The sequence below is a fragment of the Patagioenas fasciata genome, chromosome 2 (genome assembly GCF_037038585.1).
Source record: "Patagioenas fasciata isolate bPatFas1 chromosome 2, bPatFas1.hap1, whole genome shotgun sequence".
Taxonomy (NCBI): Eukaryota; Metazoa; Chordata; class Aves; order Columbiformes; family Columbidae; genus Patagioenas; species Patagioenas fasciata.
In genome coordinates this window covers 57,107,049-57,132,873 of record NC_092521.1, presented here as the reverse complement: position 1 = coordinate 57,132,873, position 25,825 = coordinate 57,107,049, and the positions used below count along the sequence as shown (strand labels likewise).

The 25,825-nt window shown below is 39.7% G+C and overlaps 1 protein-coding gene across 2 annotated transcripts in view; it reads right to left on the bottom strand.

Annotated features, from left to right (window-relative positions):
• Positions 1 to 25,825, bottom strand: part of LDLRAD4 (low density lipoprotein receptor class A domain containing 4) — a 292,433-nt gene that overhangs the window by 121,862 nt on the left and 144,746 nt on the right. The gene's annotated exons all lie outside the window — the stretch shown is intronic.

Below are 25,825 nucleotides of genomic sequence, written 5' to 3'. Positions count from 1 at the left end.
TTGATAATGTTTCCCATTCATCAACCTTGCTGGGTTCCCTTGAGGGCCACCCAGCTCTCTGGCCACCAGCCACAGGAGCACAGCCACCCCGAGGCTTCCCCAGTGGCCAGCACCCCCAGCAGCTCATTATCTGCAGGGATGGCTACAGGTGTGACCGCAGCATCCCCCAGCAGATCCCAGCAAGCTGTAACCCCCACAGATTTGAGCTTTAACATTACTGCAAGCACAGAAAGAGGTTTGAGTCTGAGCTGGATTCATGTCCTCAAACAGCTGGGCTGAAGCCTGGCTTCTCCCATCTCCACTTCCACCAGCGACTCAGCCCACGTTGCAATCAGATCTCCAAACCGCCACGCCGGCATCACAGTGACAAATCTCTCCCTGTGACTTTACACTCCCCTCAGCCTCCGTCAGATCCATCAGGGCATGTGAGATGCAAATGCTTTCACACCTATGCGTTTTGTTTAATCAACCACAGATGCTCGGAGTGATTGAGCAGCGTTTTGCATAGATTAGCGTGACGTGAGCATTTATAATGCGGGAGGAACATCACGCCAAAATCCACCCCTGAGGAGGCAGCTACTCACCAACTAAACAATAATTGGATAGACGTTATAGTGGAAAAAGCAACCAAAATCAAAAAATTGAGACCTTCAAGTCAGATTTATCGGTTTTCCTCAATCTTCTCCTCTCTTGCAGGCTTCTTTCTTCCTGTCTATCTGGTGACACTGGAAATTTTCCTCCTTACCTTTCCTAGAACAACTACAATGGCTGTCAAGGCTGTCACTGTGACCAGATCTACCTGGAGTAAAGAATATACACAGTGAAAAATAGGTATTTCTACGCATTGTAATTAGCATCTTTCTTCGAGCTAGTTGTGGGTAAAGATCCTAATTTCTCCTATGAAAATTTTCATTTTTTAACAAAAAAATGAAAAATAAACTGGATATTTCAAAAGTTTGGTTTAAAAGTAGTGAGAGTTGTCCAGAAGAGTTCTGGAATCTGTAGGAGTTTCTTTGCAAAGAAAAATTAAATATTTAAAGAACTTCTAAGCAGCACTAATCATTCTTCTCCTGGCCTAAATTACAGACAGCTACCAGATTCACTTTTGTATTTCAGTAATTTGCATAGTGACTACCTCTATTTATAATGAAATTTTTAAAAGGCCCAGAATACGTAACTCAAAAGGATGAACAAGAGAATTAAATTCAGTGCTGCATGCTCTTCTTGAATTCAAGTTAAACATCTCATTGAAATATAGTGAAACACAGTGAATACAGATAGCTTTAGACAGGCAATAATCCCCATTTTATCATAAAAGATATTAATACTTATTTTACAGCCAGCCCTAGTAAACATCTATCAAAACAGCAGAGAACTTCACTTGCAATATGAATCAGTTACCATGACCAAAGGATGCAAGTACTGTCAGCTGTCGTGAGACACAAATACGGCAAACAGCAACACAAACCCCAGGTACTTCAAAGAGTAAATCGGATGCCTTTTTGCAGAACTTGAGAGAGACTGGCAACATTATCAGTACTGTACCAACATACAAAACTAAGGGGGTTTTCCCCCTGAAGTTTCAAAACAACATTAGATAGAGACTTTGGGATTGACTTACCTTTTTTACTGCCTGCTTCCAAGCACTAATATTTTATTATTATTATTATTATTATTATTATTATTATTATTATTATTATTATTATTACTATTACTATTACTATTACTATTACTATTACTATTACTATTATTACTACTATTATTATTACTATTATTATTACTATTATTATTATTATCCCTCCTTACAAAATAACAGTCCGGGAGCACATCCCAAACATCATACCACCAGTAGGCACCAAAATCTAGGACCACCCAATGCACCCCAGGCATTACTGGCATGGTATATCAGCTATACATTTTTTCCCCCTCCTTGGTTTATCTCTTCAGAGGATGCCAAAGTTTCCACACCACTGACAACTACCTTGGGCTTGAACACCTCATTTAACTTGTTTTGAAATCTATACTCTAGTAAGACTGAACACGAGTCTCAATTCTGCATAAGAACATTCTTATAATATTATGAGAAATACAGGGACACTCTATTTTCTAAACTGGGCTTTGTTTTATGTATTTTGAATAGTAATCATACAGAATAAATAATGAATTCAGAGATTATTTTAATCAATGTATATTTACATTTTACTCTATGAATCTTTTAAATTCAGTGCCCTAACACCCAACTAACCTAACCATTCCTGGCAATAAATTATTCTCTTTTAACAGATATTACTGATCGATTTTACTGCCCTTCCATGAAGATGTTTTGTCACTAAAATGTTTGTTTCTTTCCTTGCTTTTACACAGATGTTAGAGGATATTTCTAAGAGCAGCACGGTTCTAAATGTAGCTCTAGTTGGCAATTAAAATGTACTTTTTGCTCCCATTAATTTTCATTGAACATCAGCATGCAATGATGAATCTCCTGTCTCCTCCCATAATTTCACTAGGAAAAAAGCAAAGCTATTACTAAATGAAAAGTGAAGAAAACAGGAACAAAAAATTTCAACGGATCAAAACCCCAAAATACACAATTCTGTCCTTGAACAGGAGGAAAACATTTAGAAGGTGCACAAATTCTTGAGGAAAATGCAGCCAGGCTGTAGGAAACAACTCTGGGTACAGCGATGCCAGCGGAAAAAGCGTGCGTTCACTCGCTGTTTCTGAATTACATAAATATGCACTTTCCTCTCTACAAAAAATGGCCAATTTACCACTCAGAAACTGCCAAGCGATAATTAACGTACAAGGTTAAAGAGGAAGGAAAATAAGAAAAATCTTTCAAGGATGCAGCAAGAGAATTTTCTGCCTGAGGCTGCATCAGCCAAAATAAGAACGTCCACTGTACAATATCTAATTTCATGCATGAATGCTGCTCTGGGTCACAGCTCTACACTCTCTCCTTCTGAAGCTTCCCCATTCACCCCTCTACCCCAGCCTAAAGTACTGCTATTTATACGCTGCTTGGAAAAGCAGTGTCCCAACAGCCTCATAGTTTTTATAAACGAATGTGTCTATCTAACCTGATATTGAATTTATAACATTTTTCAACCAAGAGGAGTAAACAAGATGATGCGCAAGGCCATTACTTCCAGATTCAGGCAGAATGGAGAGGAGTGTTATTGACAGATGAAAAATTGCTTCTATTTTTGTCAGCAAAATTAAGAACTCTGCTGGAACAAAATGAAAACTCCTTCCAATTTCCATTAAAATATTTTTTTTTCCTTAAATAATAGAACTCAGGTCTGTTTTACGGAACCCATCCTCAGGGTCAATTAAGATATGGTTTATCAGGACAAACACTGTCTTTTTTTCTGTTTCAGCAAAATCGTTCAAATATGTCCTACATTACATCCTGGAGGACTGAAATCTATGCTGAAACAAAATAACATCAAACAGGCTCCAGAACAACAGCTTTAGGGCTGGCTTAGACAGGACAGTGTAGTAATACATATGAGCAATGAATTACCTTGGACTTATTTAGCCACATTAGCATGGCATTTTGCTAGGCTAATACAATCGTGCTTTTGACATCCAAAAAGTCAGCCTGGGCATCTCAGCAACCATGACTGCATCCACACAGACACATCTTCTGACGTTACATTGTATAAAGGCACCGATGTACCAGTTGCAGCCGTCAGCGGACAGTCTCCATAGGCAAATAAGGTACAATCTAAAAGGGAAGGCAAAATAAATCCAGTACCAGCTTGCTCTCTGCACCTGTGGAACTGCCATGATTGCAAGTGAGATAAGCTGCAAATAACAGTTTTTATCTGTCTAGACTAAAGGTTTAGATTGGCTTGCAGTCAATTGCTTCTAATAAGGCAAATCTCCAGGACAGAAAGATGAAAAAGCAGAGAGGAAAATCAGTATATGAAAACTTCTTTAAAGATATGGCATATTTTCAAGGAATCACAGAATGGCTGAGACTGGACAGGACCTCTGGAGGTCTTCTGGTCCAATGTCCCTGCTCAAGCAGGGCCACTCATGGTGGCCAGGTGGCTTCTGAGTAATCCCAAGGATGGAGACTCTACAACCTCCCCAGGCAACATGTGCCAGAGCTTGGTCATCCTCGCAGCAGAAAAGTGTCTCCTGATGTTCAAAGGGAACCTCCTGTGTTTCAGGTGGTACCCACTGCCTCTGGTCCTGTCACTGGGCACCACTGGAAAGAGGCTGGATCTGTTCTCCTTGCACCCTCCCTTCAGGTATTAATAGATATTGGTAAGATCCTCCTGAGCCATCTGTTCTCCAGGCAGAGCAGCCCCAACTCTCCCAGCCTTTCCTCACAGGAGAGATGCTCCAGTCCCTTCATCATCCTCGTGGCTCTTCGTTGGATTCTCCAGTATTTCCATGTCTCTCTTGTACTGATCCCACAAGACATTTTCTCTGTCTGAAAGCAGTAGATTACCCCCAATTCAAATGAGTAAAAGGTGCAGATTTACTTCAAAGTATTCATTTAATCTACCATCATTATGGGTTTTGTTTTAAGGGGTCAGTACTACTATTAGGTCCACAAAAAAACCCACCGAAGTCTCTAAACAACAAACATTTTGATGCATACCAGAGACAGAATTATACATATCTTTTTCACACAATTTATAGCTGTCTTCTGGAAAAGGCTTGAAAAGTACTAAAAAGGAAAGTTTATTAAATTGTTTACTGCTCAAATACACTCTGATGCAAAAATAAATGCCTTGCCAGCTGGCGTTCCTGTGCTCTCTGTAAAGAAGCAGTATTCGACACTTATCTCATAGGACCTAAAATTCTACTTTTCTGCCTTTTTTTTTCCCCCTCTGTGCTGTCAGTTTTGTGTTTTTTTCCTAACATTTCCTCTTTAAAAAAACGAGATCAATAAATAAATTCTTGATATAGTTGTTTGCGTAATGTCATGAACGCTGTGGGAGAGCACAAAGTGATCCTTAACCCTGAATCACTGCACTCGGCCGGGAGCGATGCCACCACAGGGAACAGAACATCGCATTTTAAAGAAACCAAAGACAGGATATCAACTTTAAAACCACTCCTCTGCCCAAATTTTTCCAGTCTATGTTTGGGAAAAGTAACAGCAAGAACATGTTAATCTTGTTCTGGCTAACTAGCAAGTTATTTATAACACACTTCAAAATTTTGGAAGGTTATATTATGGAGTCTGAGTTGTATTGTCTATTGTTTTACAACCAGGTGCAGGAAACTCAAGTAGAGCCAACATGCTTACTGAAAAAAAAAAAAAAAAAAAAGAAAAGCCCAACCAAAACCTCTGGATTGAAGAACTTGCTTTTTGTACTTTTCTCACATATTTTAGCAAGCGTAGGTATGCCATAAATTAATATATACTAAGCATAAATGGAAGGGCCCCCCCATCCCGTCTTCCTTACATGTATACTTTTATAAACACCAGTGACTATCAGAGGCTCATCTTTGAAAAGAAACTCTAAACTTACCTTAAGATTGTTCTGTCTTCTTGGGTGATTTCATATGAAAGACATAATTTAAAGTGGTTTTGATAGGGAAAAGCAAGCTTTTTGCAACAATCTGTTCTCTGTAATTCAATGCAGAGAGAAGACGACTTCTTAGTTTTCTGTGCAGACCAGTAACAGAAAATGATGTGGGCTACTCTTCATTCTTACTCAGTTCTTGGAGACCAGAAATAAAGTCACCTACTGAAGACACCTCATCTCACTAGGAAGGGCATTCCCCAGGTCTTGAAGAGCTGGAGAAATCCAATAGCAACAGTACAAACACTATGAAAGGAGCCTATATTTTAATCTAGATGAAATAATACTGACTTCAAGAAACAGATGCCAAATGTGATACCTTTTTCCAGCAACAGACTGTGCTGAATAACCACAATGAAATGATCAGACCAATTCTGAACAGGATGCTCTTCTGATTTTGCATAGTAACAGCCAAAAATTCACTTAATTTTAGGTTAAGGTCAGGTAGTCCAACACAAAGTCTGCGTCTGGGGAAATTACATTCATGTACCACTTATCTGTTCTTCCCCTCAGAAAATCCATTATCCAGTTTTCCTTCCTGCTTAACCTTAACCTCAACTTCCAAAAAAGTATCAAATTCCGCTTACACAGTGTTCCTTATAATTAGACATAAATTGTTCAAGAAGTTCAATTATAACATTTTCTGTTATAGCATCGAAAAATGCTGGATATTAATAAAAGCTTTAATCATTCTGAGAAGACACTATGCTATCATAATTCTATTTCATGTTTTTTATTTCTCTCAGCAGAAAGAAATATAAAGACCAATATATTACTTATTACTATGCACACAGCCATCATTTCATGAAGTTGAAAAGTTGGGTTACAACAGTCTTACTTTGTTGAGAATACAAATGTCAAATCAGTTTTCATGTATGGTATAGCATACGGTAAAGCTTATTTTGTTATATATGAGATTCAGACTAGCATATATTAATTTTAACACGTAACTACTCTCTGTATTATATAATGATGTGTTAATATGACTTTTATTGTACATACTAACCCAATACATTTAATATGTGCATAGGTGTGTACATAAAAGAGACAAAAGAGATGTTCAGATCCCCACGAGTCTTTGAAGGGCAACGTACACCTTACAGTGCAGATCCTTAGACTATCCAATCTGAGCGTTTCAAGTACTAGTCTAACATACTGCAACACAAATATATCATTTATCATGTAAAGCTAAAACAACCAACCAAACTGCTGGCTGTTGCTAACAGAGCTTGTAGGACACTCCAAATGCCCCAAAACTGGTTTTGTACCCCTGGAAGCTTATTCCACATTAACATACATTTTCAAACTAATATAGGCATTGAGTCAGTTTGTCATCTTTACATTTTAAGTACACATCATCCTGTTTTTCTCTCTTAATGGTCTCAAATCTTTCTCCTTTAATTCTGCTCTCTGCTAGTAGATCAGCTTCCCATTCTCATTTTCCACATTTTACATATTTCCTTCTTCGGTCATTCACTGGCACTTGTCAACAAAATTTACCCGTTAACCTGCTTGCTGATGTTGACATTTTCCAGGAATAGGTGCGTCAGTATACAAGGAACTTAAATAAAATGAAAAAAAAAATGCAGGTTTCCTGGAAGATGCTAGATTAGAAGTCCCTGATGCAAAATCTCTTCAGTTATACAAAGATTGGGCACCCAGTGTAATGTCCTGCCAGATAAAGTCGAGCGCTGCCCTTTGCTCTTTCAGATCAAGTGGCTTATTCAGTCATCAGCTTCTGCTTCCATAGACCTGGGTTTGGGAGTTTTCTATGGTGCTGCTGGCAATTGGGAGGATATTTTGGTTTGGTAAGCAGTTACGAGTGATAAATACACTAACAGATCACCGTATGCTGGAGAGCCCTCTTGATAAAAGGGAACTCTTGCTCCATGGCTTTTTAAATTTGTTTCAGGCGGTGCTGAGCTTCTTCCCCTTTTATTTCCCTTCTATATAGTTTTAATTATTGCTGGCTCTGATCATGACAAAAGTGGACAGCAGCAACTCTTCAAGAGCCAGCTATGTTTTCTTGCTTTTCAACATACCCCCTGTAATTTCCCTCCAACCCCTATACTTTAAGTTGGAGGAAACTGTTTGCATGATGGCTTCCCCAAAGAGACACTTCCAAACACAAACCAGAAAGCTGCTTATTTAATATTTGCTCTCTGTTTAGCTTCCGAGAGAAAAAGGTGTTAGATCTGTACAATCGCTGATGGAAGACAGGTGGGCAGTCACAGACTCAGAATACCGAAGGCCACTCTCACAAGCACCAAGAACACATCACCCAATCTGAAGACGGCTCAGGACTTTTGAAAATATTTGGAACATATGTATGATCTCAACGAAAACAAGGGATGCAATGACCAAAGTGGGCAGACTTCTATTTCCAGCAAAGAACCTTACATTCCAGCTAGCACTGTTGCACTCGCTCTACAGATCACAATCACAACCTCCAATAAGAAGAAATTTTCATTGCTATGTGATGAACATCTCACAATTTACCCATCCAGGTTCTAATATGTCAATACAGGCTTCAAAATCCTAATAAAAAAGTGTTCATTGTTCCTGTTCAGCCCAGAAAACATAAAGCCTTAAAAAAACCAACCTTTTTTACAAGATCATAAGTCACCTTTACCTTTAACAAATGCTTACCTGATCAGAATATATATATTTTTTTTTTTTTTAAATGGAGAGGTAGGATATAGGTGCAAATCTGAGGACTGAAAGAACCAATAAAACCTGAGCACTCAGACAAGCCAGATCCAAAAATAATTTGGGAGCACTTCACATGGAAGGCTCTTGGGGAGAAGATTAATTTCACTATAACCATTATTTTTTGCAAAAGCATGCGTTGGGTTTTTTTCCCATACACTTGTCCAAAAGTAAAGTTTCATTCCAAATTAAGTGGAAATTTGGCCTTGTTGCAGTCAGCAATTAAAAACAAACCAAACCAAAACAAAAACCAACACCAGAAGAAAATGTAACCTGTAAATACTGAAGTGCAGTTACACTAGTAAGACGTAAAAGATGACCCTTTTCTCAGGCAGCAAAACTAGTGAGTGCCAGGTCGACTTAGGAAAAAAATACCATGTCATGTCGCCTTGTAATCAGCTGAAGGCAGATCTAAAGAGAGAAATCAAATGCAAACAACATAGATACATGGAGTTTTCCAAGAAAAGAATAAAATAAGAAATTGATTGTGTTCATGTTATCGAAAATTGTTAAGAAGAATTAAAAGCAACCCATTCACAGGTGTTTTTCTTCCTGGACTGAATGACTTAAACCTACTGAATCAGAACACTCTGATGGAGGTATAGTGTAGGAAGTACAAATCCAGGTCTTCATGGCAATGAAGAGGACCTAAATTCAACTGCATGTGGAAGCAAAAAATCTTAAATACAAAAAATAGTTTTATGAGCAACTTGGGAGATCAACATCTACTGTTTCAGCAGAATCAGGAGACTGAGTTCAAAAACTGCTTTTGAAGATCCACGTGGCTTCATTCAACAGTGGACTTCAATAATTCTTTAATAGCTGGGCATTAAGAAATATTTAACATTAAGTATTATATCACATATAATACATGCCAGCATTAAGTATAAATGTTAATAAATATTAACTTAATTTTAATTAAAATTAGTTTATTAGTTTGTTTATAGTAGTATTTAGTTTATCTTGTCTGTGTTGTACTTTTGCATAGATGAACTTTGTCTGACACTCTCTAAAATTATCTGGGTTTCCACCCCCCCTTTTCATCTCATGCCCTTTTCAACTTAGCAGTTTAATTAATATCTATTTCTAAGAATAGAGAGAATTTCACTAAACATGCAGAATGAACCCCATTTCTGAGAAGACCTACAACAACACACTGAGCTGCAGTTGAGCTTCATTTCCCAGAGTACAAATTCCTCCCTCAGCTCGCTGTAACATCTGAATTATCACTGGGAATGTACAAAGTTTATATTATGTTTTGTGGAAAAAATCCATAGAACTCAGCTTAAGTTAATGCAGACCCAAATGACCTTCTCCAAAAAATCTTCTTAAGCTTCCAGAAAATAGCTCTTCATGATGAAGTGGGTATTTTTTAAGCAGAATTTGGGCTCTGTAGAGCTCTTCAGTAAACACAGCCACTTTCAGCCCACTGTGGAGACTACCTCTTACTGGGGAGATAATATAAATAAGTTTAAATAATATAAATACATTTATAAAGAAGTTGTAAATCTTTTAAAGCTGGAACTGCTCATTAGACAGTGGAGCATTCATGCAAAGCAACCCTATGACCTGACATAGGTCTATAAAATCCAGACTTTGACCCTGAACTGGTTCCCGAAAACTCCTCCTACAGCGGTCAGGGGGAACAATTTTAAAGAACAGGAGAGTGGGAAAAGAAGGGAGAAGGGAGCTGAACGGACAGGTCATTTTTTCATTAAACTTCCCATGGCTCAAAACCTGGCGTACATCACAGGGCAGGGTGAAAACTCAGCAGATACACCATTGAATACTTCTTTGTTCGTTTTATTCTAATATATTTTGCCCTAAAGAACAGAAGCAATACTGTTAGACTGGAATATGTCACCAAACTCGATTCTTTTATCTGAAACTGAAGTCTAAATGACTCTTTTTATCTGCCTTGCTGGTCCGTCGTCCCTCTCCAAGTGCCTGAACGAAAGCGAGGGAGCTCAAAGCTGTCAAATTTCCAGATGTCAGGGGATGTCGCAACACCCGCACTTTGAACAGAAGGAAGCGGATTGATTCGGCTAAAAGGATTTTAGGAAGCAAAACATCAAAAGATGGCAGGAAGCAAGAAGAGGGAGGGGAGACCGCTGGCAAGTTCCAGCCTTGGCGCTGACTGAAACGAAGCCGGATCTAACAAGCCCCTTTCACTGCTCTCCCCAGCAACGCGCAGCTGAAACAGTAGGTGTGATCCACTGAGAGGAAAGCAGTTTACTGAACTTTTGTACTTCTTAAAACAATGAATGCAACTCCTCACGACTGGCACCACCCTAATATTTGCGTTCAACGTGTCCATTGTCAGCGTTGGTTCAAGTTGTCAGTGTATCCGTTCGCCAAGAGATACTGAAGCCGTATCCTTATATCCTTCTCTCCCAATCTGGAATTTACTGAAACTTAGCCAATAAATAGATTTTCTGTGAACACATATTAAATATATAAAAAAATATTTTAAAGGAGCCCCCTTTTATGCTACCAGGTACCAATTTTGCTACTCCAAGCGTCCATACTAAAAAGGCCTCCCTGGATGCCTTCTGTGTCTCTAGTTCTCAATTTTATCTGAAATGGAGAAGCAGTAACCTCTTCTACTGTATTTGCTGAAATAACTGAAGACATGAAGCAACTTATACTATGAACAAACACTGTCAAAACACAGCTTCCTCCACATTCATGCTCTTTAACCCACTCCACCACCAGTAGTTGCAACAACCTCTACCTTCTCTTTTTCCTATTCCGCAGGCCCACCAGCATGGCCCATGAAGCTGCAGCTGAACTGGAGCCAGGTCCTCCCTGGTATTTAATTTGCCAGCCAACCACAGGTCTGAAATATAGTCAATGCTTAAAACTTCCTTTCTTCCTTCCTTCCTTTCTGTCCTTCTTTCTTTTCCTTCCTTCTTTTCTTTATTTATGAATATTCTCTATATTTAGTACTTAGGAAAGTACCAGACAAGATGAATAATTAGATATCCAGCAGGGCTCTAAATCAGTGAAGCTCCTCTGGACACAGTTCACAATGCAGATAATTTCAGTGCAAGGTTCTTCCCACCCAGCCCTAACAAAGGGCCCCAATCAACTCCAGCTATAGATCTTTTTAATCACTGCCTAATTTAGTAGTGAAAGGAACATTTAGAAAGCACTAGGTCTATTTTCACCACTAACATGAGCAGAGACACCATAAATGAGCAATTAGGACCCTAATCCTCTACCACTTAATTTCCCAATCACTTTCACTGGTTTTTAAACAATGGATTATTGCTTCTTGTTCTCTTCATGAAAACACAGCAAGTACCATCAGGTGCTCTAAATATCCCCTATCTGAACAAATGAGAATCTGCTGCGCTCCACCTAGAGCAACATCCTCACTATTAAAGCACAGAGGGGCTGATTGCAAACCCAGTACCATGAACCTCAGGGTGGACTGTTAGGTTCTACCTACATGATTCCTGCAAAAACAGTAGGAACTTGAAATCCCAAGGAGTTACAACAAACGGACTCCAAGACAACCAGCAGGAAGGGCAGCTGGGAACGTGCACACACCATGAGACAGCAGTAGCTACGCGAGACAGGCGATGTCTTTGGGAAATCCAGCCACCTTTTTTTCCCACAACCTGCTCCACCTCCATCCTTCCCAGTGACTGACTGGTCGGGCAGCCTCGCTCTGCCTGCCACAAGTTATCCATCTTCCAGTCTCTATAACAAATCTCACCCAATCTGTTTGCTCTCAGACTGGTATCGTCCCTGTTTCTCCATCCTTCGTGGACACACCTAAAAGGCCCAGCTGCTTTTCCTTTCATACGTCAATGTAGTATTTGGAGGAAGCCTCCCATCTTTTAAGGTCAGCTAAAGGCATCTCCCCCAGGCAATGTACACTATAAACATGTAATGCAACAAATGAAAAGCACCGTCAGAAAATAGTTAACTCCTATAAGCAATGGAAATACTGTGTAAATACTGTGTTTTATCCATGACTACCTTTGAATATGCTATGGCTGCCAACAGCCGGCAGGCCCAGTAAACAGTCTGGAAAGGAATCCAAGGCCACAAAGTCAAGATGTTACTTGGATTCCTGTTTAAAGAAAACCAACACACTGACAAGATTCATAAGGCTGTGGCAGGATTCAGAGACCAGGGCTAACGTGTTCAGGAGGCCAAGTGATTGAATCCCATGGAAAAGAAAAACCTCTGCAACTGGAAGGATTAGATGCTTGCTCCTTTTTATTTCCAAGTACCTCTAAAAGACCATCTTCTATCCCAGTCATCCACCAAAGCAGGAAAAAAAGCTCACCCCAACACTACACTACAATCTTCAAATATGTGTATTTCTAGCTGTTCTCATTCCAGCTAAATTTTGCAGTGTTTATGGTCAGCAAGCTCTGCCTCACCACACCGTATTTCACCAGAGATTAGTGTGCAAATATTATGCCATGTGGAATGTAAGGGTTTTTTTAAACATCAGCAGTTTAGGAATGCAAGTTATATGGGATCATTGCTTATACCTGTCCATTTGTAAGTACCTTCCAACACAGAGGGCCTTCACCTTGTTTCCCCCAGAGAAACATTTTATCACTATGAATCAAGCACAGATGCAGCTTCACATACAACATGAGGCAGAAAACCCAAAGCATTTTTGATTTTTTTTTTCTACTGAAATAAGCAGATCACTAAGAAAATCCCACTAACTGCATTTCTTTTTAAGATTCATGTGATGAAGACAGATTTTCAAACCTCAAAAAGCTGTTTAACATCTGCAGATTTCTAGCAGCTGGTGGCCTCACTCTGTAATCAGATTTTCTCTGGAAAATCACCTCTGGAGTTGGTTGGTTTTTTTTTTTTAAACTCCACTGGTCGACAACTAGAATTAATTAAAAGAGAGGTGTGTGTGTCTGTCTGTCTGTTTGTGTATGAATAATGGAATGAGACACAGCTGGTAAAACTAGCAAAACATAAATGTAATGTCTTGACCACTTGTCGCTATTACAAAACCCTATGGCATTTTTCCCTTGTGTATTAGTCTTGCAATGGGGCTAATTACATTCTGTCTGCTGAAATCCTTAGTTTAAATAGCTACTACGGTCATATATAGAAAGATATTTGTGCGTCTAGCTCCTACTTAAGTGACTTAAATGCGGTTGAAATCAAGGACAAATATACCTTTCTAATATGGCTTATACGAGACATAATTGAAGAATTTCTATAAAAAGCCTATGTGGTCTGTAGTTTCATACGGTATATTTTCAAATTAACAAAAAAAATACACATTTCCTACAATAACCAGTTATCCACCTAGGTAGAATATGCTGTAAAGCCTATTATTGCTCTCTTTAAGTCATAGATGACCAGTGTCAGGAAAAAAAAAACCCTGCAAGAAAGGTCTTGACAGTGAAAGAGGGCAAAAAATAGAAATATATAAAAAAAAATCTAACTGATATGGTTCAAACAAGTAATTAAGTTCAGTTAGCCTTGCAGAATGGAAAAAGGAATCCTAATTATTATTATTACTGTCATCTAATCCAGCTCAGTATACTGTGAAGCAGTGCAAAATTTTGTGTCTCTGGGTGCAACTCGAAGAAATCTGAAATCCATTTATATTGTGCATAAACATTTTTGTACACAGCCTGACAAATGATGTCTTTATAGAATCTATAATAGAAAGTATGGCCAAATATGTAACTGAAGTGTTGCAGGCAATATGGAGAAACAGTTGTGCTCATGCAGAAATGAGGCTTTCCAACAGAGACCTGTAGAACCCCATTTGTACTTGAAAGACAGGTCTCCTGTTTCACTTTCTTTTTTGCTAGCCAACAAATATCTCATCTGTATGCTGCAAAACACACCTTCAACTGTGGGAGGAAAAACACTGTTTTAGCATTCTGTGGGGAGAGAAGACAAGGAAAGGGAGAAGGGGAGGAGGGAAAGACGGATTATTTCCCCAGTTACCTGGAAGTTTAGAAGCGCTCTTCTAATTCACAAGCTTTTTCATTTAAACAAAGAAGTAAGTTGTTTCAGGAAAGCGTGAGAAATATTTTATGAATGCAGAAACAAGATCAGAAAAATCATCTCTGTGTCTATGTCCTGGCAGCAAATGCAGAGTTGCTCCTTCTGATCTACAGATGTGCCTTTTACCTGGAATACAGTGCAGTATAGAGAGGTACATAATTTAAAACCCTGGTGTAGCAACTAATTGCACTAGCTCTTCCTATGATGATGGGCAGGGCTGAAATTCATCATGGATCTGGACTTCACAAAAAAAAAAGACTGTTCTAGAATAAAAGTACATGTGTGCATGCATGCATGTATCTTTAGGATATATAACAATTGGAAATACTAATACATTGTACTGAACTTCTTAGTAAAATATGATCAATTGCAATAGTTTTCCTAAGGAGCCGTTCATCACACAGGTAACTGCCGGCTATGACAGTTCAGAAATTGGCTGCTCTTTGCTGACTCTTCGCTGGAAGAGGAGCTGTGAGAATCCTCAAGGGGGTGGTTTAAAGCTGACATGGCACACACGGGGGTCATTAATGCGACAGGAAGCAAAAAGGATGAGTCAGGTTTCATCTCCAACGTTAACCCAGTGCTGTCCCTTCAAGAGTACAAAAAACCGATGGCCCTACACATACAGCGATCTAACACCAAGAAACTAATATTTTGTAACAAGGAAGCTCTAGAGGCCTCACTTTCAAAACAATTTTAATTGAAGGATGTTACTTATGGTACCGTGTAGAGATTAAGACAAGTGTGAAAACCAGATGCAGGACCACACTCTGGCAATCGCACAAACACCAGTGTTATTCAACATTCCAGCCACTAATTAGCAGGCAGCCGGTATCTGAGTAATAGCTGGCTGGTGCATATATGACCACACATCTGTTTCCCACCTCTCTGCATCACTCTGCATGTTCACAGCCTACACACATTTCTCTCTGAAAGTCCTAATTAACAAACGGCTTGTGTTGTAATAAGCAAAGAAACTGTTATCACCTCCTGCAAGAAGAGAAGATCTAAAATGTTGTCCACTACTGTTGAACGTTTACGTATGGAGTTCAGCACATTATGCTTAAGGAACAGATATTAAGACAATTAAGGGAGTGCAGCATCTCCCTTATGAAGAAAGGCTGAGGGAGCTGGGTCTGTTTAGCTTGGAGAAGAGGAGACTGAGGGGTGACCTCATTCATGTTTATAAATATGTAAAGGGGGAGTGTCACAAGGATGGAGCCAGGCTCTTCTCAGTGACAGCCAATGATAAGACAAGGGGCAGTGGCTGCAAACTGGAACACAAGAGGTGCCACTTAAATATGAGAAGAAACTTCTTCTCGGTGAGGGTGACAGAGCACTGGAACAGGCTGCCCCGGGAGGTTGTGGAGTCTCCTTCTCTGGAGACATTCAAAACCCACCTGGACACCTTCCTGTGTAACCTCATCTAGGTGTTCCTGCTCCAGCAGGGGGATTGGACTAGATGATCTTTTGAGGTCCCTTCCAATCCCTAACATTCTGTGATTCTGTGATTTCTGAAAGTCTGGTTTATTAACTACACAGCTGTAATGGACAGAAGGGCTGTAGGAAGCTTCAAAGACTCAAATATCAACTCATATTGCAACACATTTAGTTCTAAACCTTGCTTGCTTAAACCGGCTTTCTCTGCACCTCGTAGTATGTGTGTCCCGTCAGCGGGTTCTCCTGCGCTGGGGACGTTCTCAACACCCTTCCCGGGGCTTGAGCCTGGGGTGCAAGAGGTGATCCAGTACTGACGGGCAGAGATCCCACAGTTTTCATTTGGTGAGCAACTCATCGTGCCAGCCTCACTAGTTAACCGCCTTCTGTGAAAAAGATCCACACAAGACAGTCCAGATTTCTGCTTTATAAGATATGACAGAAGGCTGTTACATGCAATATCAGTAATTACTTAAGTCAGGGAAACTGCGTAAGGACTTTGATCACAGCTGCATGCAAACACTATTCCAAGCCGCTTGCTGTGGACTTGAGTTTCACACCACACATGGGAACCTATACACTCTCCTCCTGGATGAGGATGTTCAATTCTCCGAAAGACTGAGGAAATGTCCTCTCAAGCTCTCAACCTGATCTTATCATTAGAAATCAGTATAATGCCTGAAACCTCTGGCTTACACGTTTCCTAACTACTTCTCTCTGGATAGATTACACGTAAGCGGACTCAGTGTTCAGAGGCTTCCTTTCTTTAAATATTGCTAAATTCTTGCCTCAACGACGCTGCACAGTAGTGAGGTCCACAGCCTAAGGGCAGGATGTATGAAAAGATTTATTTTTTATCAGCTTTGAATCGCACTGAATGATTTTCTAATCTTACGACACAGCCGAAGCTCCTGACCCACCTACTGTTCAACACCCACAGTTCTGTGTACCTTCTTATTTCCCCACTCTTTATCTACACTCAAAAGTAAACAATACCAAATTTTTTGGTCTCTATTAATATCTTAGTCTGTTCACAACTTCATTCTGCTGCCTTCCTATGTTTCCTACATCCATTGCATGTTGCTGTGCTGCAGCAATACTTGCGCACAACATTCTAGATAAAGGTGAAATGTAATGGCATCAGAACATTTCACATTCTGTTTTTATTGATTCAAAATATTTTATCTGACCACAATTATATTCTCTAAAGAAGTCTTACTTCAGCCCTTCATAGTGATGCTTTGGTCCTTTTCCTTAAATTACACTATTAATTAGGATCCAATAAACTGTATTAATAGCACATACTTTCCCTTCCAGTACGAATTACTTTGCATTAATCAAGATTGAATTTCATCCATCATTCTGTTGACTGCTGACCTCATTTGATTAAATCCTTCTGATATTCCTCTTCAGACTTCACTAACACACAACCCGAATTCATTACATCGCATTACGTTCACAATTTTTTAAGATAATCTGCTGCAATTGTGGAATTGTAGTTGACTGATGAAATTCACTCCTATTCTTCTGTGTGTGGTCCCAATTTAATGCAAATTGATGTTTAATGTATCTACTTAGAAACTATTTAGCATATCAATTTCCTTGCTTTTAAATGTTGACAAGTGAAAAATCAAAGATAAACTTATTATTATTGGACAGTATGTGTTAACATACAACATAAAGCATGTACTTTCTAAGCTTTTTAATTCTCGCTGACAGCTTATTGTATTTTTTCCAGTATAATACCCATTTTTCTGAGGTTATTACAGCTTAACATCTCTTTGCATGTTTCTTCAACCACATAAAAATTTCCTCTTCTTTTATTACTTCTGTAAAGCAGATGAACATCATTATCTCAAATTTATAAATAAAGAAATTAAGGAAGAAAACCAATAAAGATTTCTTCAGGAAGTCTGTGGCAGAGATGCCAAGCAATTCTGGAATTGTTGGTGAGACCTGTTCACTGATCACTAAGTCTTCTATTCTTTATATCATTTCAGTCTTTCCTCTAGCTAGCTAACATCAGGAGAATTTCCTTTCCCCACATTTCAAAAGAGGATGTGGTTTGAAACCTGTGTTATATAGCACAGCAAATGCATTTGCTGGGGGAGCACTGCCAGCCCCAAATACTCAGGGCCAGTTGACTGACCATCTGCATTGTAAGAGTCTATCAAAAGTGACAGGTATTCACAGTGAGAGCCGCAGCTTATTACAAACAAAAGTCACATGCACCTTTCATCCTGGTAATTAAAACAAACAAGTCAGTACCTTTGTCAGGGAGGAAAAAAAAAAAAAAGAGCAAGTTTGCAACATAATGATTTCTGACATTGTCTAGTAAATCTTTGACTGGTACAAATGGTAATTTCTTCCGGAATATCAGAATCTGTTGGAAAGAAGTCAAGATCGTTTCCTATTGAAACAGCTGAAAGGTTCTGCAAGACAGAAATATCATTCTTGGCATTAACTGTAAACACTGAACGTGAAGGAACAGAACGACTATGTGAAGTACCATGCGATGAGTGGCCAGGCTGAGGTACTCGACTGGAACAGAGGTCACCGCCAGTGTTCTCCAGGGGGACTACCCACTCTCCTTTGGAAAACACAGGGGGATGACTCTTACACCAGACCATGGCTCTATGGTTTCCCAAAGCATAGGGTTTATTTTGGCCACTTGAGCTAGGTTTTGAAACCAACAACAATAAAATTGTCTGAAACTTAGTAGGACATGTAGAACATGAAGTATCCAAGAACTGAGAAACTGGTTCCTACCATGACGTACAGCAGTGCACCCATTCTCACAGAACCCCCTGTTCGAGGAAAGGGAACCCTAGCCTGAGCAGCCTTAGTCATACCTGTTTGTTTATACACACATTTGTTATCTTAGACCACACACACAAAAAAGAGAACATTCTAAATCTTGGTAAAATAGAAAGGAAAGGAAAGATTGTTCTGGAGGACTGTGCTGCCAAGAACACAATAATATCACCATCAGCCCCCACACATTTGTTACTGCATTCAGCGCAAGTGCCGGATGAACATCTGCACTGTAAAAATTCAGCCCATTAGCTCCTTCAGCTTGTTAGCATATTTTAATACTGTGATCACAGCTTTCTATTTCTATCAAGGTGCTACTAGGTGCCAGACCCAGTATTCACACAGTGCGTCATTATTATCTCTACACCCCCCAGGTCCTTAGTCTGTCTTACTTTTATGAAGCTATTACACAGCAATACTGAGACAGAAGGAAAGAAAAAAGAGGAGGAAAGAAAAAAGAGGGGGAAATCTGAGGAAAAGAGGATGCTACTTGTGTAGCCACACCACCGGAAAGATAAGTAGGACTGTGATCTTATCATGTACGGCTGGAGTAACGCTGTTTTACGTACATCCCTCTCTAGCCTCTCAGTCTACATAACATAGAGAAAAGTCATCTATCACATATAAAATGCAATTAATCTAACAACTCTCTCCTGATCCACTGTTTTCTTTCAGCTCTTTAGAGTGGCTCAGTATAAATAGTTGGTCAACTGTCTCATTCATGGCCTAAACAAATCTCTTAATGCTAACTAGTCTATATTCGCTCCTTACATTTGTGTAAGACACACATGTGAATGAAACAAAAATCAGTGGAAAGCGGCTGTAATATACACACACATACTCTCACAGTATCTGATGCCAGTGTGCTATACAGTCATACATGACAACTGTGTTTTCTACATGCAGTGGGCTTTGTGTGTGCATTTTTTCTTAAACATCCAAGCCAAATTTAAGCCTACTTTCATGACAAGATTAATTTCATTCACTATTAAATATAAAACTGTCACACAGTCCACAAATCCTGACCAAAAAAAACCCCCAACACCACAAACCAAAAAATCCCACACACCACTTAGGAAAAAAAAAAAAAAAAAAAAAAAAAAAAAAAAAACAGTAAGCTTAGATAAATTAAAAATATCCATTTCTCACAAAATAAGCGAAAGATCCAGGCAAATAGTCTTTCAAGTTCACATGAATTCAGCACTTTCAGGCTTGCATCCAATATTCAAAAAGCCTTAAAAGGAAAAGCATGTGGTGAATATAGAAGAAACCCATGTGCCCACACACCTACTGGTTAGCAAAGGGTTGATGGATCTTCTCTTGTTCTTACTCTTACGAGACATTTTCTCTTCACCTCAGTTTCTGTCCTTTCTAAATGCTGAATTCTCTCAGGAGGACAGAAATCCCATGTTCTTCACTGAGAGCAGTGCAGCATTTCTCCAAGGAACCAGGTTTACTGGGAAAAAGCACAACTGTTTTATCTCATTTGCTTCTACTCTTTCACTTAGCATCTGCAACTGGCCAGTGCCAGATTCAATACTGGACAAGCTGGGCCTTTGATCTCACCCAAGACAGCTGTTCCTATGAACTCACTTAAGTAGCTAACATTATTCCAATAAAGCCCCACGTCTTAAGCCAAACTGGACTTCGTTATTGAAAAGAAATGTTTTATTATAGTCTACTAGCACAGGTTCATTCCAAATGAACCCAAGCCCATGAACGGTCATAAGACCCCTTCTGATGCTTCACTCTTTTGTTTCATTTCTCTGTAACAAAAAATAACAAACAATGAGACTCTCAGAATGGGGTAGAAAGGGGAAAGCAACAACTCTTAATTCCCAAACTCTCTCATATTAAGGGAAAGGTATTGAAGCATATGCTTTAGTGAAGCAAGGACTAAGGCATTTAATAACACCACAGTTTCACAGAAACCTTAAACCAGTCAAGGATAAACCACCACTGAATGCAGCCACCTGTACTGCTTTGTGCTGGCGTAAGAGTTGGCTGAGAACAGAATCAAAGACATGACACCGGCTGAAACAAAGTGGAAGTTTCTCAGAGTTCATCAGAACCAAACCAGGTCTACAACCCAATTCCTGTGTGGCTGCACAAGCATTTGCACCGGGACAAGGAGGGGAGCAACCACAAGGGGCTACACTGGCTTGGCCATTTTCAAGTACTTGCAAAACTGGGGAGAAAATAGGGTTTCTCAGATGTCCCAGCCTGAGAAAAACAGCTGCACACTAATGGACAAAGCAACATGCTTCAGTTAAACACTCCATGATATGGAAAAACATAATTTCACACACAACACAGACCACAGAGGTGATTGAAAAGCACAGACTTCTTTGAGCACCAGTGTGATGCTGTATGTTAAGCTACACAGAATTTTCAGACCGAAATTTTTCGGTGTGCCTTTATTTAGAACATACAAACAAACTCCCAATTCATCTTCATCTCAGCTGTTACGTTAAAATAAAAGAAGAAGATGAGCCTGCTTAAGAGAAATTAAGGTTGTTCTTTTCATCACGGAGATGAAGGGTTTCCGGAGATAAAAGGTCAGATACGCATCTGCAGAATAAAATGCAATCGAACATCACAGTCTGCTGCATTCTGAGAGAAGGAAGGTTGTCTAGTTTGACTCTATGTCCCTTTTTTGTGAGTTTTTTTTTTTTCAAAGCTGCCTCAAAAGCATGTTTAAACCGTATTAAAAAAAATGTAAGTAATCTTCATACTACCTTAGCACCTGAACAGCATCTAATGCTGTACATAAGAACTAGTTTGCAACCACTTCTCTTAGCCAAGTGCAAACACAGCACAAATGCAGTGCCCTTAATGAGCATTTACAAGCAATAACCAATATGAGTGAAGGACAGGGAAAGCGGTGGTTTTAAAGTTCACACTGCAGGATTTCAGAACTGCATGTAAAACTTAAAGAGATTTAGCCAGGCAGCTCCTAGTTCACTGTATGGCGTGAGCCCTGCAAATAAAAATGTTGAGAAGAAGGACAGCAGTGAACAATACTTACTAATGTGAACTGAAAATACAATCCACAGAAGTTGCTCAGTGCCACTCTATATGATTTCTGATGTCGTGTTTGAGCACCTACTAGTTGTATGTGAAATAATGTGTGAACGTAACTGTCTCACAGTTTATTCTCTTCCTCTCTCCAGAGGGAGAATTGTGCCTCTGGTGTGATTCTGTGCTGTGGTTTTTGTACTTTACTTTATGAAATATTTCTGCCACCATGCACTTTTGGTGGAGAAAAAAGCTGGAAAAGGGTGCCCTCAGAGTATGTGGGATGCCAGTTCCCTGCCTCATACTGGTCCACAAGGAGCTCCTGTCTCTTGCAGAGCCAAGCATACCTGGAAGATAGAAAGTCACATCACAACTGATGCCTGGCACTACTGCTTCAAGATTTCCAGTCCGAAGTTTAGGCACTCTCATGAAAAACAGCCTTGGAATGAAGATTTTAATGCACTGTACACTTTGAGCGCTTAGAATTCTCTTTTGCATCTGTAAATAATCAGTAGCAGAAAAAGGCGACAGGAGAAAGCAGAAGCATTACCAGGCATAATCATAATAAACTGTACTGTTTAGTACCAGATGAAGTTTCTTAAAAGCTAACAGGAATTGAAGGAGGGATGAACGAAAGGTGTATGAAGAACAAACACAAACAGTTCTAACAAATGTTGTTCCTAGATCTTGATTAAAGGTGATACAACTGACTTACATACTTTGTGAATGAATAACGTAGCATTTCAGAGCTACTGTAATTCCCCCATTTTCATTTGCAGGGCACTGTGAGCTTTTATTTCTTTTCTCATTAACTGTAAAAACATAACTAACGTTCAGTTGGAAACTTTGTGAAATGGATTCTTTACCAGGAGTTGAGCTCAGCCCTGTTTGTAAGCAGACGCAAATACCTGACTTTTACCGGCACATTTCATGGTTGTTATTAGCCACGTATGTGTGTGTGTCTGGCTTGTCTGAGGTACTAATACTGTAAGGCTCTGGACAAAGAATGGATGAACTTCAGCATTACTGAATTCCACTGCAGTTTTATTACAGAATTCACGGGACCAGCATTCTACTTCATTTATTAAACACCAGGAAAATTTTAAAAATACATACAAAATATTAAAGGAAAACACAAAATTGACTGTCATGTTTTGCTTTTTTTCTTCAAATTTTCAAGTTTATATTAATTGCTAACACTCCATGCTGTGCGTCAAAAATGCACAAAGATGAAATTACTTCAAAATAAAGCGCACAACCTGCTTACAGCACTTTAAGAAACAAGACTGTACTAATAGGCTGAAAACCAACTGGATTTTCTAAATATAAACACCTATCTAGTATTTAGTTATATATACACAAAACTAAAATCCACAGCACTACAGTTTATTCTGCAATACAAAACCCAGAGAAACTCTTGCTTTTTGAATAAGTTAGCATATGTATCAAATTAAGCTTTTGTTATAACTCCACCAGTCAAAAAATATTTATTGCTCCCTCTACATCAGATATTTTTATTTCCTTATCATTAATTGTGCTTAGTGACAGAGAAAGGACAAGTAACAGCATGAGAGATCCCTAAATAGCACAAGATCTGCCCTAGGCTATGGGTCTCACCTGGTTGACACAGCTTCTCCTTTCCAAATTGCAGGCAGCCCCATCTAACCTCATCTGAACGCTTGGGGACACACGGACCCCGGGTAGGGAGAAGAGATTAATCCTTCTGAACACGTGGGCCTAATCAACAAAAAGTAAGCAACTAAATCAGCATTTTCGAGCATACTGGGACTAAACCAATTAATAAATACAGGTGAGAGTGCGGTTTTATGCAGGTGCTTTATGGCCAGACGATGGCTCTCCCAACACACCCCGCCTGAGGTCTGTGCTCCCAACTAAATCATCCCCCAGCCCCTGGGCAGATGCAGATGAAATCAATAGCATCGTACACCACTCCTCTCCTTTCCACCCCCGCCAAAAGCCTCGTAATATCCAACCAAGTTTGAGCAGAGATTAGTGCTGCCGGGCTCCCAGCACCAGCGGGGCAGGATCAGCCCCGATCACTATCTGATTAGAGGGGAGCGCGTCCCCACTTTCCCCAGTCACTTAAGCCGGCGTCTCATTGCTTGTCCTTAGAGACCACAGCTCCACTCAGGCAGAGAGCGTCTAGACAGTATTCATGAATCCATCTGTCTGGCACAGCCAGGCTGATGACAAACTCTATTAGACCCGAAACAATTTTTTTTTCTTCCCCGCTCCTCCCTCCTCCCATCTCCCTTTTCCTCCGAGAAGCAGTAATCTGACACTGAAAATTACTATCATTGTTGCAATGCTCAAAATAGCAGTGCCAGACTTTCATTAACATCAACGCTAGACTGCTAAATATTTAAAGAAATGGATAAATTTCACCTGAAGTGGGACAGCCCGGCACACATGAAAGCAGAAGCACAATCAAAATGTAAATCTAAGTGGTTGTTTTTATCTGTGCAAATTCGGTGTCACAGTCAGAGGGGGATGCCAAAGGTCTCTTTAAACAAAATATTTTCCTTTGATTGAGCTTTTTGTTTTTAAAACAGAATCATTCTCCAACCCCCTGCAGATCCCTACAAGGCTCAGAGCTGACAGAAGTAGGTGGGGGGTGGTGAAAGGGAGAGCTATATATTTGATTTGTTTGGGTTTTTTTACCTTGCAGAGGAAAACGAACTCCTACAGCAAACTCTTCTATGCCAAAACAGCCATGACACATCACCTCCATCAATGCTGACAACTTGAAATTTGATGTAAACATAATTTTCACATGACAGGAAGGATTTGTTCTCCCTTATTTTATTCTTCAAATTCTCATGCATGTCAATATTTGTGTTTCATATGCCCATGAACACATACAGGTCACAGCAGAGAGAACTACCTGGACTGTTTTCTACCAAACAATTAAAGAACTAAAATTTCCACCATTGCAACCCTTCTCAATTAGACATGACTTCAATACTGCAGTCTGCAAACAGACAACAGACTACGCTTCCAATTTCAAAATCTAATTTACTTGTAGCAGGACAAGGCAGGGTGATCATTTGTTGCGAAACAAAGGGAAATGCTGGAACAAATGAACTGTGTCCTGCTAGAAGCAGGCACATTGTTTCAATTCCTCGGAGTCCAAATTTTGCAGGTCACGTGGAGCGGCAATCTGCCGCCAAGGCCAAGTCTGCAGCGTTTAAAATCCTATTCGTCATCTCATTTTTCCTACTATAGCTTTGTGCCGTTACACACACCCTTGACCTCCAAGTAGTGTCAAAAGTACAGTTATCTCCATTATCTCAATCAATACGTCTTTGTAGTTGTTGAAAATAAAAACAAGTGGATCTACCCAAAGCTGCCATGGGTTGCTTTGTATGAGGCTGCCTGTGTGGAAACATGTAGTAACCTTGGAGCATCCTCACTGCAGAGGTACATTTTAACATGCATCACCAAACCTGTGTTAAAAACCCCAATGTAAACCCAGGCAAGCTGTCATCTTAACAGGTTTGGCTTAAATGCCTTAGCACGTATTTTGACCAACTAACACCTGCATGACTGCAACTGGTGTTGTCTAAAATCAGAATCCAATAGACACTTGCTAATACACCTCATAGCTGGTGCAGATTTCCTCCGGTTGTCTTCCAACTTCTCTGTGCTATACAGACTAAATTGCCCATGTAGCAGCATAAGGAAACCCCACCTACAAGTCAGCAGAGAAAAGTTAATAAAAACAAAGGGCTGCAGAAATACACGTGTTGTTTAACTGCACACGTGAGACATCTTATTGAGTTCAGTAGCAATATTTAAAAGATTGAAATAACAGCCTTCATGCTGGAGCCAGATAAGAATAGCAAGGAGAGAGGAACACCAGGTCTGGGAGATTTAAACTCTAACACAATGCGGTAGCATCTGCTATAACTACAAGATCCAGTGAGCAGGTCACCCACAAAAAAAATACCTTTCTATACCATTGCTCATGCAACTTAACTAAACTAAACAATAAGCTCCAATGAGACATTCTGGATTTGGCTGCTGGCAAGAACACAAATGAGAAATGCTTCAGTAGCCAGGAAATATGGGCTACCGCTAACATGGCACACACTGCTTAAATAAACTGACGCAGAACATCCACAGGAAAATGTATTTATTTAGACATCATTTGGGGGCAGTCTATGTATTACTGCGAAATGAGATTAATATTGTTTCCACCACAGGAGGACAGAAGGTTTGAATACAGCAGGAGAAAGGATTCTTTGAAGAAGGAGCAG